The sequence below is a fragment of the Bubalus bubalis genome, chromosome X, assembly GCF_019923935.1.
Source record: "Bubalus bubalis isolate 160015118507 breed Murrah chromosome X, NDDB_SH_1, whole genome shotgun sequence".
NCBI lineage: Eukaryota > Metazoa > Chordata > Mammalia > Artiodactyla > Bovidae > Bubalus > Bubalus bubalis.
In genome coordinates this window covers 91953780-91966831 of record NC_059181.1, presented here as the reverse complement: position 1 = coordinate 91966831, position 13052 = coordinate 91953780, and the positions used below count along the sequence as shown (strand labels likewise).

General features: G+C 42.5%; 1 non-coding gene across 1 annotated transcript; it reads right to left on the bottom strand.

Annotated features, from left to right (window-relative positions):
• Window positions 1-1064: 1064 nt before the first annotated feature.
• On the bottom strand, window positions 1065-1137 carry TRNAE-UUC. Its single transcript has one exon. It is a non-coding gene; the product is annotated as a tRNA-Glu (tRNA).
• Between the last annotated feature and the right edge of the window lie 11915 nt (window positions 1138-13052).

Genomic DNA, 13052 nt, shown 5'->3' with positions numbered 1-13052 from the left:
GCAGTAAGGGAGGTTGTGGAAGAGGTAAATCTTATAACCCTCACTTACCTCTAATCTTCAGAGGCTCCCTAAGTCTACCAAAAACAATGGGTTTAAGTCCATTGCCATCACATTTGCAAAGGCCTGCATGTCCCTAGATAATCTGACTTTTACCTACCTTTCTAGGGGCTTACCTGGTGGCTCAGATGGTAAAGAATCTGCCTGCAATGTGGGAGACCCAAGTTTGATCCCTGGGTAGGGAAGATCCTCTGGAGAAGGGAATGGCTACCCACTCCAGTATTCTTGCCTGGAGAATCCCATGGACAGAGGAGCCTAGTGGACTACAGTCCATGGGGTCACAAAGAGTTGGACATGACTGAGCTACTAACACAAGGGGTTTCCCAGGTGACACTAGTGGTAAAGAATTTCTCTGGCAATGAAGGAGATGCAAGAGACATGGGTTCAGTCTTTGGGTCAGGAAGATCCCCTGGAGGAGGAAATGGCAACCCACTCCAGTATTCTTGCCTGGGAAATCCCATGGCCAGAGGAGCCTGGCAAGCTATAGTCCATGGGGTCACAAAGAGATGGACATGACTGAGCATAAAAACTGGACTCATTGCTTACCCTGTTCTCTCAGTCCTCTTCATGGCTGCATTCATTTGCTAGGACTGCCATAACGAAATACCACACACTGAGTGGCTTCACCAGAAGTTTGTCTCACACTTCTGGAGGATAGAAGTTCTAGTTCAAGATGTTGGCAGGGTTTTTTTCTTCTCAGAGCTGTGAAGAAGAATCTGTTCCATGCCTGTCCCCTAGCTTCTGGTGGTTCACTGGCAATCTTGGGTGTTCCTTGGCTTATAGAACCATCACTCTAATCTCTGTTTTCATTTTCACATGTGTTCTCCCTGTGTACATGTCTGCATTCAAATTCCCTTTTATAATGACATTAGTCATATTGGACTGGAAGTTCACCCTACTCCAGTATGATGTCCTCTTAACAAATTACGTCCAAATAAATTTGCTTTCTGAGGTACTGGGGCATCTGCATATATATATACCAATCCTCGAGGCTTGTGGGATCTTGGTTCCCTGACCAGGGATTGAACCTGGGCCTTCAGCAGTGAAAGTGTTGAGTCCTAACCACTGGACCATCAGGGAATTCCCCTGCATATGAATTTTTGAGGAGACCCAATTCAACCCATAACACTGGCCTTCTTTTTGTTCCTCTAGCACACCAAGCTCATTTCTACTTCAGGTCCTTTATATGTACTAGTTCTCCCTCTAGAACCCCAAAGAAGCACAACTGTTCCCTTCTCAGCACACAAGTGTCATCTCATATGTCACCTCCTCAAAGAGGTCTTCCTTGATCATCCTAGCTAAAAAAACCCCTCTACCACACACATCATTGTCTACTCCCTTCCCTGCTTCAACTTTCTTCATAGCACTCATCTTTACCTGGTATATTTATTTTTACTTTCAAAAAATTTTTTGACTGCACTAGTTTGGTCACCTGATGTGAAGAACTGACTCATTGGAAAAGACCCTGATGCTGGGAAAGATTGAAGGCAGGAGGAGAAGGGGACGACAGAGGATGAGATGGTTGAATGGCATCACTGACTTGATGGCATCACCAAGTTTGAGCAAGCTCTGGGAGTTGGTGATGGACAGGGAAGTCTGGCGTGCAGCAATTCATGGGGTCGCAAAGAGTCGGACCTGACTGAGTGAGTGAACTGAGGTCTTCCTTGCTGCACATGGGCTTTCTCTAGTTGCAGTGAGTGGGGGCTACTCTTTAGATTTGATGTGCAGGCTTCTCACTGCAGTGGCTTCTCTTATTGCAGAACATGGACTCTAGGCATGAGGGCTTCTGTAGTTGCGGCACACAGGCTTAGTTGCCCCATGGCATGTGAAATCTTCCTGGACCAGGGATAAAACCCATGCCCCCTCCATTGGCAGGCAGATTCTTAACCAATGGACCACCAGGGAAGTCCTCTTTTTATTTTTAATTTGTCTTTCCCATCAGAATATAAGTTCTATAAGGACAGGGAACTTGTCCATCTTATTTACTGTTGTATCATCAGCTCTTAACACAATGGCTATTAGAAAGTAAATATTTAATAAATGTTTGTTGAGTGAACATTTGAATGAGCAAATGCTCACTTTGTTGATTCTCTGATTTAGTCTCTGGAAAGCTCAGTAGAATCAAGTTTTCCCTGAGAAAATGGAACTTACACCAAGATATTAATTTCCTCCTTGAAATGAACTAACTTATTATCCAATTATAAAACAGCAAAATGATATTCCTCCTCTCCTCCAAAGTTACCTTTTTTCCTTCCATTTGTACTACCAGAAAGCCACCTGAGGGCAGCAAAAATTCAGAGTGGAGAGAGGGCAGTTCCAAGGCAGAGGCACACTTTCAGTTTTTCCTCAAAGATTGTCTACCACATGCTCTGTCTCCAGCCTGGCTAGTTCTTTTCACCTCTAGTGCATGCTGCTGTATAGCATGTGGCGTGCATGCATACCAAGTCACTTCAGTCGTGTCCTACAATTTTTGACCCCATGGACTGTAGCCCTCCAGGTTCCTCTGTCCATGGGATTCTCCAGGCAAGAATACTGGAATGGGTTGCCATGCCCTTCTCCACAGGATCTTCCCAGCCCAGGGATCAAATCTGCGTCTCTCAAGTCTCCTGCATTGGCAGAAAGATTCTTTACCACTAGCGCCACCTGGGAAGCCTTCACTTCTAGTAGGTGCACATTAACAGGCCTAGCTGGACTTGATTCTGTGTGCTAAGTCACCCAGTCCTGTCTGACTCTTTGTGATCCCATGGATTGTAGCCCACCAGGCTCCTCTATCCATGGGATTCTCCAGGCAAGAATACTGGAGTGGGTTGCCATTCCCTCCTCCAGGGGATCTTTCCAACCCAGGGATAGAACCAGTGTCTCTTAAGTCTCCTGCATTGGCAGGTGGGTTCTTCACCACTAGTGCCACCTTAGGAAAAGTAGGGGATCCCTTTTCATTGAATCAGTTTGCTCAGAAAAGGCTAAGGAACTAAGTTACCTTCCAACTGAGATTTCTAGATTTAACAGCCTTAAGTCAGAGAAATGGCTATATTTTGTTCTTTATTTTATTTGTTTGTCTTTTAAAAAGAACAGTCCACTTTGAGATCTGACCTGTCAGGTATCTCCCAGCTCTCAGCTGTATGACTTCTGACAGGCACTGAGATAAAATGATATCTAAACAAAGTCTCTTGGATTTTTTTTTAATTGTTTGTTTTCCTATTTCCTTAATGATCAAAAGATGACTCCAAGCCAGAATTTTTGATGTTTATTCACTTAAACTCAGGCTTTTCCTGTCATAAAAAAAGGGAGTGTGTGTGGTTTATGATCTGGCAAGAGTCAAGCAAGAGCAGAGGGAGGTTCAGTTTCTAAAGTGAAAGTGAAGTTGCTCAGTCGTGTCTGACTCTTTGCAACCCCATGGACTGTAGCCTAATAGGCTCCTCCGTCCATGGGATTTTCCAGGCAAGAATACTAGAGTGGGTTGCCATTTCCTTCTCCAGGAGATCTTCCCAACCCAGGGACTGAACCCGGGTTTCCCATGTTGTAGGCAGACGCTTTACCACCTGAGCCACTAGGGAAGTCTTTCAGTTTCTAAACCATTTCTTAAAGGACAAGAAAGGAATCTAATTAAACCATCTTGCGAGATCAGTGCCCCAATTTTTTTCCCCATTTAATCTGTTCCCAAACCTGCTTAAATATTTGAGCCCTTGTGGGTTGCAGACTCTGTAGAGCAATGCTTCTCAAATTTAATGTGCACATGAATCACCTGGTGATCCTGTCAAAATGAAAATTCTGATTCAGTAGGCGTGGAGAGGATATTATAGGTGGATTAAGTGGGACTTCACGCATTCACTTTGGCTTCAGCCCACCTCTGAATAGCCAATGCACCCTTGTTTTCCAGAGTCCTCTGCTGCAGTGCTCCATTCTAACTACTCCTTACTGCCAGATGCCCCAGGGACCTGTAATAGGTCCCTTTCTCAGTGGACCCTACCTTCTGTGAAAATACAAGTTACAGGTGATAGTGGGCTGATTAGAAACTTTCCCCTCTCTCCCTAGAGCAGAGGGCCCATCCCCCACCCCTTCTTCAACACAAGATAACAGTGGAATTTAGTCACAGCCTCCGAGAACATAGTTTTCCCCAAAGGAATAATTCCAATCGTAAGAATTCTTGTCCTATGACAGACTAATAAAAAAGCTATTTTAGTAGGAGAGGGAAGAGAAATATCATTTTGAATTTCTGAAAAAAAAATTATACAACATAGGAGACTGTCAACCTGATTTACTTTCTCCTCTACCTGTCGTCTGCTTTGGTCTCATTAAAGGCAGCATTTTCTTATTTTAGAAGTAGAACCATGAAACTGTCATATTAGTGTCTATTTCACATTTATGTACAAAGGAGTTGCAATTCCATAGCAAGAGAAGCAACAGAAATCTGAATGAAGTTTCCCACTGGATGACAATACATTATTTGGTGTTTACTGAAGCTTAAAGGATCCTGATAATATTTGACCAATATTTCACCCAATAATTTTTATATAATTTCTTTATTTTGGTAGAATTGAAATTAGTTATCTAAAATTATTTAAACCTTCAAACCACAGCACAAAATATTTTATAGGGTAGCTTATTCTCATGCTCATTTATAAAAACAAAAATGGGCTCCTCAAGAGATAAATATGCCCTACTAGAGATGTAAATGATTGCCTGCTCTACCTACACCATGTTGTTGTATTTTATTCTCTCAGTCATGTCTGACTCTTTGTGACCCCATGAACTGTAGCCCACCAGGCCTTTCTGTCCATGGAATTCCCCAGGCAAGAATACTGGAGCAGATTGTCATGCCCTCCTCCAGGGGATCTTCCCAACCCAGGGCTTGAACCCTCGTCTCCTGTGTCTCCTGCATTGGCAGGCGGATTCTTTACCACTGTGCCACTTGTCCTTCTCCTGCCTCCGTGACCATTATCCTGCACTAATAATCACATTAATTGATCAGATGATCATATAACCCAAGGATAAGTAATCTCATCTAATAGAATGGCCAGCTATCACACCTGGCCTGTAGCATAAGAAAGGCTGGGCCAATCAAATTCTGTTCTCAGAAATATTGCTGAGGGAACAGAATAGATATAGAGATGAGAGGAAAAGTAATCCACAAAAAGAACAGAGAAGATAACACCTGAAAATAGGGCCTCTTTTTTTCTTGCCATGCATTGAATTGGTTTCTGTTCTTTGCATCAGAGTGAGAAAAGAAGCAATAACAAAGGAAAAAAAAAACACTGTAGCCTGGAGGGATAATGATGGTAGATTGTGAAGTTGGTGGCTTCTGCATAAATAAAACATTAAAGACATTCCTTCCATCCTTCTTGCTACACTGTGAGCTCCTTGAAGAAAGGGACTATGTCTTATTCATCTTTGATTTCCTTACACCTTGTGTAGAACAGATATCCAATAAAAATCAAATTCCATTTTTTTGATGCATGCAAGTCATCAAGATCTGATAGCATAGTTTGGTTGATCACAACCTTTTCATCACCTTCTTTCTTTACATTTCCCTCGGTAGACCTTATATTTTGAAAAATATTGTTCAACTTGCATTAAGTAATAATGATTTTTCTTACAAGATGCCTGAACTTCATTAATTTTTAAATTGTAAAGTCTGAAAGAAAGTCCAGTTTAGTTATTAGAATTAAAAAGAATTGAGCTAGGCTCTTGGGTAATAATAAATATACCAATTGAATCCTATATAGATGACAAACAGATTAAAGATGAAATTTAAAATATTCAAAATATCAGGCAATAATAAATATGAACAATTAGTAATCAATATACAGAAAAATATGCAAGACTTCTATGGTTAAATAATAATAGTTCATGAAAGACATTTTAAAATACCAAAGTGCTCTGTCCCAGCCCTGGAGCTTAAGCTTGATCAGCTTGTATTTTCTCCCAGAGCAGATGCAGAAACTTACTTCCACTACCTAAATAGATGTCCAAGGCTTATAGGTTTTAAGAACTGAAAGGGCAGGGATTTTACCTTACAAACTAACAAGTGAGACTGTTTCGGATGGGTGAAGACAAGAGACTTCTGGTCAGAGACAGAGGATTTTATTATTCATGACACAGCAAGCAGCATGAACTTCATGCTGGTTTTGGTGAGCTCCCCACGCCTCTCAGGACCCATAGGGGAGACATAAGCAGAGTAAGGCGGGGCCAGGCTGATGCTGTACATGACATGGGTTTGCTTTGTGGCCAAGGAACACTTAGCTTGGGGGATTTATTGATTTATAGCAGGCAGAATCAAGGCCACTCTTTGTCTGTGGGGAGATATTAACTCATCTCTCAAGGCTGCTCACTGCCATAAGACTCAGAAATGGCCTCGGTAAAGAGCAGGTCAGGACCTTGCATTTTTGGCATAGCGATATTTGTAGGAACATGAGAGACTTGTGGAAGAGTAGTTCCCGAACAAGGGGTGTTTGTGGGTATTGTGAGGAGATATCTGCATAGGATAGGTGGTTAACGACAGAGCAAAATCTTTTTTTTTAAATTGAGGTATAATTGACATATAACATATTATTTTCAGATGCATAACACAATGATTTAACATTTGTATATATTGTCAAATGATCACCGCAATAAGTCTTGTTAACATTGGTTACCATATATAGTTAGAATTTTTGTTTTCTTATGGTGAGGACTTTTAAGATATACTCTTTTAACAACTTTCAAATATGCAATCCAGTATTATTAATTATAATTACCATACTGTACATTACATTCCCTAGCAAAGTTTTATTGTAAGTGAGATGGTCCAGCCACTGTGGAAAGCTGTTTAGCAGTTCCTCAATATGTTCAATATAGAATTACCACATGACCCAGCAATTTTACTACTAAGTACATACCCAAAAGAATTGAAAACAGGTGTTCAGACAAAAATTTGTACATAAATGTTCATAGCAGCACTATTCACAATAGCTAAAAGGTGGAAGTAACCCAAATGTCCATCAATGGATGAATGGATGAACAAAATGTGGTATATTCATACAACAGAATATTATTCATTAAGGAAAGGGAATGAAGTCCTGATGTATGCTACAATATGGACGATCTTTGGAACCTTATGCTAAGTGAAAGAAGCCAGTCACAAAAGTCACATACGTTACGTATGTTCAAGCCAGCTCCGCTCACCATACAACAGGCCAATTAGCCAAGGAGATGAGGTATTTAGGAAAGACATGCACGCTCGGTTGTGGTAGGGGAAGCACACTGACTGAAACCACCAACCCTGGGCAGGCACCATAGTAACCATTTTCATGAGTTGTTTTATGACAGGAGGTCCTGGTAAGGAACTAATAAGCCACCACCAATGAGAAGACTTTGGGAAAGGTCAAAAGGAGACACCACGTGTCCAACCACCTCCCAGAATCTTTCTCGCTGGTGTCCATTTTACCTAAGCAATGCATGCACCACCAGGAAGGACTCTGAGTCAGAGTGATTGGTCAGGGACAACCTGGAAACTAATCCCATCATCATAAAACCCAAGACTGCACATGGCAGAGCAGTTCTGCTGGGTTCCCTTACCCTACTGCTCTCTGCCTGGGCACCCCTTCCCAATAAAATCTCTTGCTTTGTCAGCACATGTGTCTGACACACAATTCATTTCCGAGTGTTAGACAAGAGCCCACTTTTGGACCCTGGAAGGGGTTCCCCTTCCTGAAACAGTTGTGTCTGACTCTTTGCAACCCCATGCTCACCTGGGGTCTTCTGTCCATGGGCTTTTCCAAGCAAGAATACTGGAATGGCTTGCTGTTTTCTTCTCCAGGGGATCTTCCCCACCCAGGGATTGAACCCATGTCTCTTGCATCTCCTGCATTGGCAGGCAGATTCTTTACCACTGTGCTACTCAGGAAGCCTGTCGAGGTAAAGAATAACAACTTTATTTGGAAAGCTGGCTGACGAACAAGATGGTAGACTAAAGTCTCAAAATAACCATTTTGTCAGGGTCTGGATGCCAGGTTCTTTTATAGAACAGAGATGAGAGGAGGTGAGGAAATAAAGTTAAAAGGCCATTAATCCTGCAAATAACTTCTAGAACGGCAAGCCTTGGGAAGGGATGTGTTAATGTCTTCTTTCTTGCAGTCATTCACAGGTGGGCAGGGTCAGATTATCTCTGTGTGCACTGAACAAAGGCACTTTAACAGGCAGAGGGGCAGGATTCTCTGAGGCAAGCTATTATGTACGAGCTTCCCAGGTTGTGCTAGTGGTAAAGAACCTGCCTGCCAATGCAGGAAACGTAAGAGATGCAGGTTTAATCCCTGGATCTGGAAGATCCCCTGGAGGAGGGCATGGCAACCCATTCCAGTACTCTTGCCTGGAGAATCCCAGGGACAGAGGAGCCTGGTGGACAGTCCATAGGGTTGCAAAGAGTCAGACATGACCGAAGCAACTTAGCATGCATGTGCATAATAACAAAAGCAATGAAAAGCAAGTCAAAGAAACAGTTCCAATATAGAGTCAGAATTGGCTCTTCCCTGAAACACATACTGTAATGTTTCATTTATATGAAATGTCCAGAACAGACAACTCCATAGAGTCAGAAAGAAGATACCAGAGAGCAGAAAGCAATCACTAAGGACTAAGGGAAGGCAAGAATGGAGACTGACTGCTTACTTGGCACAAGGTTTCCTTTCATGGTGACAAAAATTCTCCAGAACTAGATACTGGTGATGATTTGCACAACATTGTGAATGTACTAAATGCCACTGAGTTGTGCACTTTAAACTGGTTAAGATGGTGAATTTTAATGTCATGTTTATTTTATCAATGAAGTGAAAGTGTTAGAGGCTCAGTCGTTTCCGACTCTTTGCAACGCCCTGGAATGTAGCCCTCCAGGCTCCTCTCTTCATGGGATTTTCCAGGCAGGCATACTGGAGTGGGTAGTCATTCCCTTCTCCAGGGGATCTTCTTGATCCAGGGGTTTAACCTGTATCTCCTGTATTGCAGGCAGATTCTTTACCATCTGAGCCCCTAGGGACACAGACACAAATCTTTTTGAAGTTCAAGTATTGCTCCCTCCAATAGGTTGATCAGATGACAGTAAAGCACTTGGCAGGACAGAGTCATGTTCTTGCCCATGCGCAGACTGGAGGACCGATGCCCTTTAGCAAGGCACGTCTCTCAGTTTACTCGAGCAGTTATAGACTTGGGGACACCACTCTAGGATTGAACTTCTGAGCACCTGTGCCGCCCTTCCCTGTGCCACCCTTTTCTCCTGCTTTTTCTTCCCTAACCTATCCAGCAATTCTTTTCCTTGTCTTTCCCACTCCAGATCTTCCCTAGGTTTCCAGATACTTCCTTTCCATCCAAAGCCCAGTTCTGTTTTCTTTACCAAGAGACTTTGATGACCCATGGTAAAGAACCTCAAACCAGAGTCTATGTCCTTAACAATGAAAAACCATTTTCTTGACAGCAAGAAAGTCTCAGTCTTCAAATTTTAGATAATCTTATCTTGTACACTTTGGAAGGGAGAGCCAAAATTTGCATCCTGTTCTGTGAGCATGTCCTTATACCTAGAAAGGTTTTTTAAAAAGCAGTTGCATTTCCTTGTTAAAAAGACCAAATCACTGGGCTTCCATGGTGGCTTAGTGGTTAAGAATCCACTTGCCAATGCAGTAGATGAGGGTTCGTTCCCTAATCCAGGAAGATCCCACATGCCTTGGAGCAGCTAAACCTGTGCACCACAAGCACAGTTGAGCTGTGCTCTGCAGCCTGGGAACCGCAACTACTGAGACTAGTGCCACAACTACTGAAGTCTGAGAGCCCTAGAGCCTGTGTTCCACAATAGAAGCCACCACAAAGAGAAGCCTGAACACCACAACTAGAGAGTAGCCCCTGATCACTGAAACTAGAGAAAAGCCCACACGGAAGCAAAAACTCAGCACAGCCACAAATAAATAAAATCATATATATTTTGACTACTGGGCTGCAGTTCTCATTTTGGCCCAAATAAAGCAATTCACAACTCTCAAGCTGTGCATCTATTTTTAGTTGACATATATTAAAAAGACCAATCATTAACATCTTGCTTTACTTGCAAACGAAACAGTTCTAGCTCATCTGCCCCACAGTACATGTTATTTCTTGAGACTATAGACTATCAACCTTTAGCTCTGAAAACTTAGGCCTTATTTTCTGCCTCAGGCAGAGTAGGAAGTTCAGAACCAGTGAATACAGTCACAGGAATAGCATTTCTTGCCATCTGTGTTAGCTTCCTGTTGTTACTGTAACATAGTACTACAAACTTGGTGGCTAAAAACAACACAAATTTATTATCTTACAGTTTCAGATGTTAGAAATCTGCAATAGGTCCCATAGGCTAAAATCAAGGTTTTGGCAGGACTGCATTCCTTTCTGTAGGTTCTAGTGTGCCTGGTGAATTTAAGGTTCCTTGTTCATCATGAAAGAATTCAGAGACAAGCAGTAGAGGTTAAGAGAATAAAGTGAAAGTTTATTTAAGGAAGGATAGGCCCTTAAGAGGGAGAGCAGTCAGACAGGTGAGGACCTGCTGCCTTGGGTTTCTTTGACAAGCGGGGAAATGAGAGGATTACAACTGAAGGGGTGGAATATTCACTGGGGAAGGAGGAATTTGGGGGTCTTTGTCCTGGCTTTTCATCCCAGCTCCATTTCCCTGAGGGGAGGAGGGATTTTTGTCCTCGTTTAGCTTAGATCAGAAATACATCTTATCTGCAAGGCTAATCTTACTGTAATGAGAGCATAAGGAGTAAAAGGTTCCATTCAGACTCAGGAGACTCCTGCTTTTCTCCACTTTTCGCTGTCTGCTACTGGAACTCTAATCACCCAAAACGTGTGGCTTCCTGTCAGTCTGAAAATTCCTTCTTTCCTCTGTCTGCCTGTTGATCCTCACTATTTACAAGATGTGTGATTTCCTGCCACCTGCCCCTGCCCCCATTTCTCTGATCATACCTAACTAGCTGCCTGCTGTAACACTAGGAGAGAACCCATTTCCTTGCCTTTTACTAGCTTCTAGAGGCTGCCGATATTTCTTGGCTCCTGGCCTTTTTCCTTCACCTACAAAGCCAGGAGTAGAGAGCTGTGTTCTCATATCACATCACTCTGACCTCTTCTTCTGCCTCTCTCTTCCACTTTTAAGGATCCTTGTGGTTACATTATGACCATCTGCATAATCCAGACTCAGTTCAGTTCAGTCGCTCAGTTGTGTCTGACTCTTTGCGACCACATGAACTGCAGCACCCCAGGCCTCCCTGTCCATCACCAACTCCCGGAGCTTACTCAAACTCATGTCCATTGAGTCGGTGATGCCATCCAACCATCTCATCCTCTGTCCTCCCCTTCTCCTCCTGCCTTCAATCTTTCCCAGCATCAGGGTCTTTTCAATTAAGGCCTTTAAACTAATCAGACTAGATCTGATAGAGTTCCTGATGAACTATGGATGGAGGTTCATGACATTATACAGGAGACAGGGAGCAAGACCATCCCCAAGAAAAAGAAATGCAAAAAAGCAAAATGACTGTCTGGGGAGGCCTTACAAATAGCTGTGAAAAGAGGAGAAGCAAAAAGCAAAGGAGAAAAGGAAAGATATACCCATTTGAATGCAGAGTTCCAAAAAATAGCAAGAAGAGATAAGAAAGCCTTCCTCAGCGATCAATGCAAAGAAATAGAAGAAAACAATAGAATAGGAAAGACTACAGATCTCTTCAAGAAAATTAGAGATACCAAGGGAACATTTCATGCAAAGATGGGTTCAATAAAGGACAGAAATCATATGGACCTAACAGAAGCAGAAGATATTAAGAAGAGGTGGCAAGAATACACAGAAGAACTGTACAAAAAAGATCTTCATGACCCAAATAATCACAATGCTGTGATCACTCACCTATAGCCAAACATCCTGGAATGTGAAGTCAAGTGGGCATTAGGAAGTATCACTATGAACAAAGCTAATGGAGGTGACGGAATTCCAGTTGAGTTATTTCAAATCCTAAAAGATGATGCTGTGAAAGTGCTGCACTCAATATGTCAGCAAATTTGGAAAACTCAGCAGTGGCCACAGGACCGGAAAAGGTCAGTTTTCATTCCGATCCCTAAGAAAGGCAATGCCAAAGAATGCTCAGACTACCACACAATTACACTTATCTCACACGCTAGTAAAGTAATGCTCAAAATTCTCCAAGCAAGCCTTCATCAGTACATGAACCATGAACTTCCAGATGTTCAAGCTGGTTTTAGAAAAGGCAGAGGAACCAGAGATCAAATTGCCAACATCTGCTGGATCATGGAAAAAGCAAGAGAGTTCCAGAAAAACATCTATTTCTGCTTTATTGACTATGCCAAAGCCTTTGACTGTGTGGATCACAATACACTGTGGAAAATTCTGAAAGAGATGGGAATACCAGACCACCTGACCTGCCTCTTCAGAAACCTGTATGCAGGTCAGGAAGCAACAGTTAGAACTGGACATGGAACAACAGACTGGTTCCAAATAAGAAAAGGAGTACATCAAGGCTGTATGTTGTCACCCTGCTTATTTAACTTCTAAGCAGAGTACATCATGAGAAATGCTGGGCTGGAAGAAGCACAAGCTGGACTCAAGATTGTCGGGAGAAATATCAATAACCTCAGATATGCAGATGACACCACCCTTATGGCAGAAAGTGAGGAAGAACTAAAGAGCCTCTTGATGCAAGTGAAAGAGGAGAGTGAAAAAGTTGGCATAAAGCTCAACATTCAGAAAACGAAGATCATGGCATCTGGTCCCATCACTTCATGGGAAATAGATGGGGAAACGGTGGAAACAATGGCTGACTTTATTTTTTTGGGCTCCAAAATCACTGCAGATGGTGATTGCAGCCATGAAATTGAAAGACGCTTACTCCTTGGAAGGAAAGTTATGAGCAACCTAGACAGCATATTAAAAAGCAGAGACATTACTTTGTCTACAAAGGTCTGTCTGGTCAAAGCTATGGTTTTTCCAGTGGTCATGT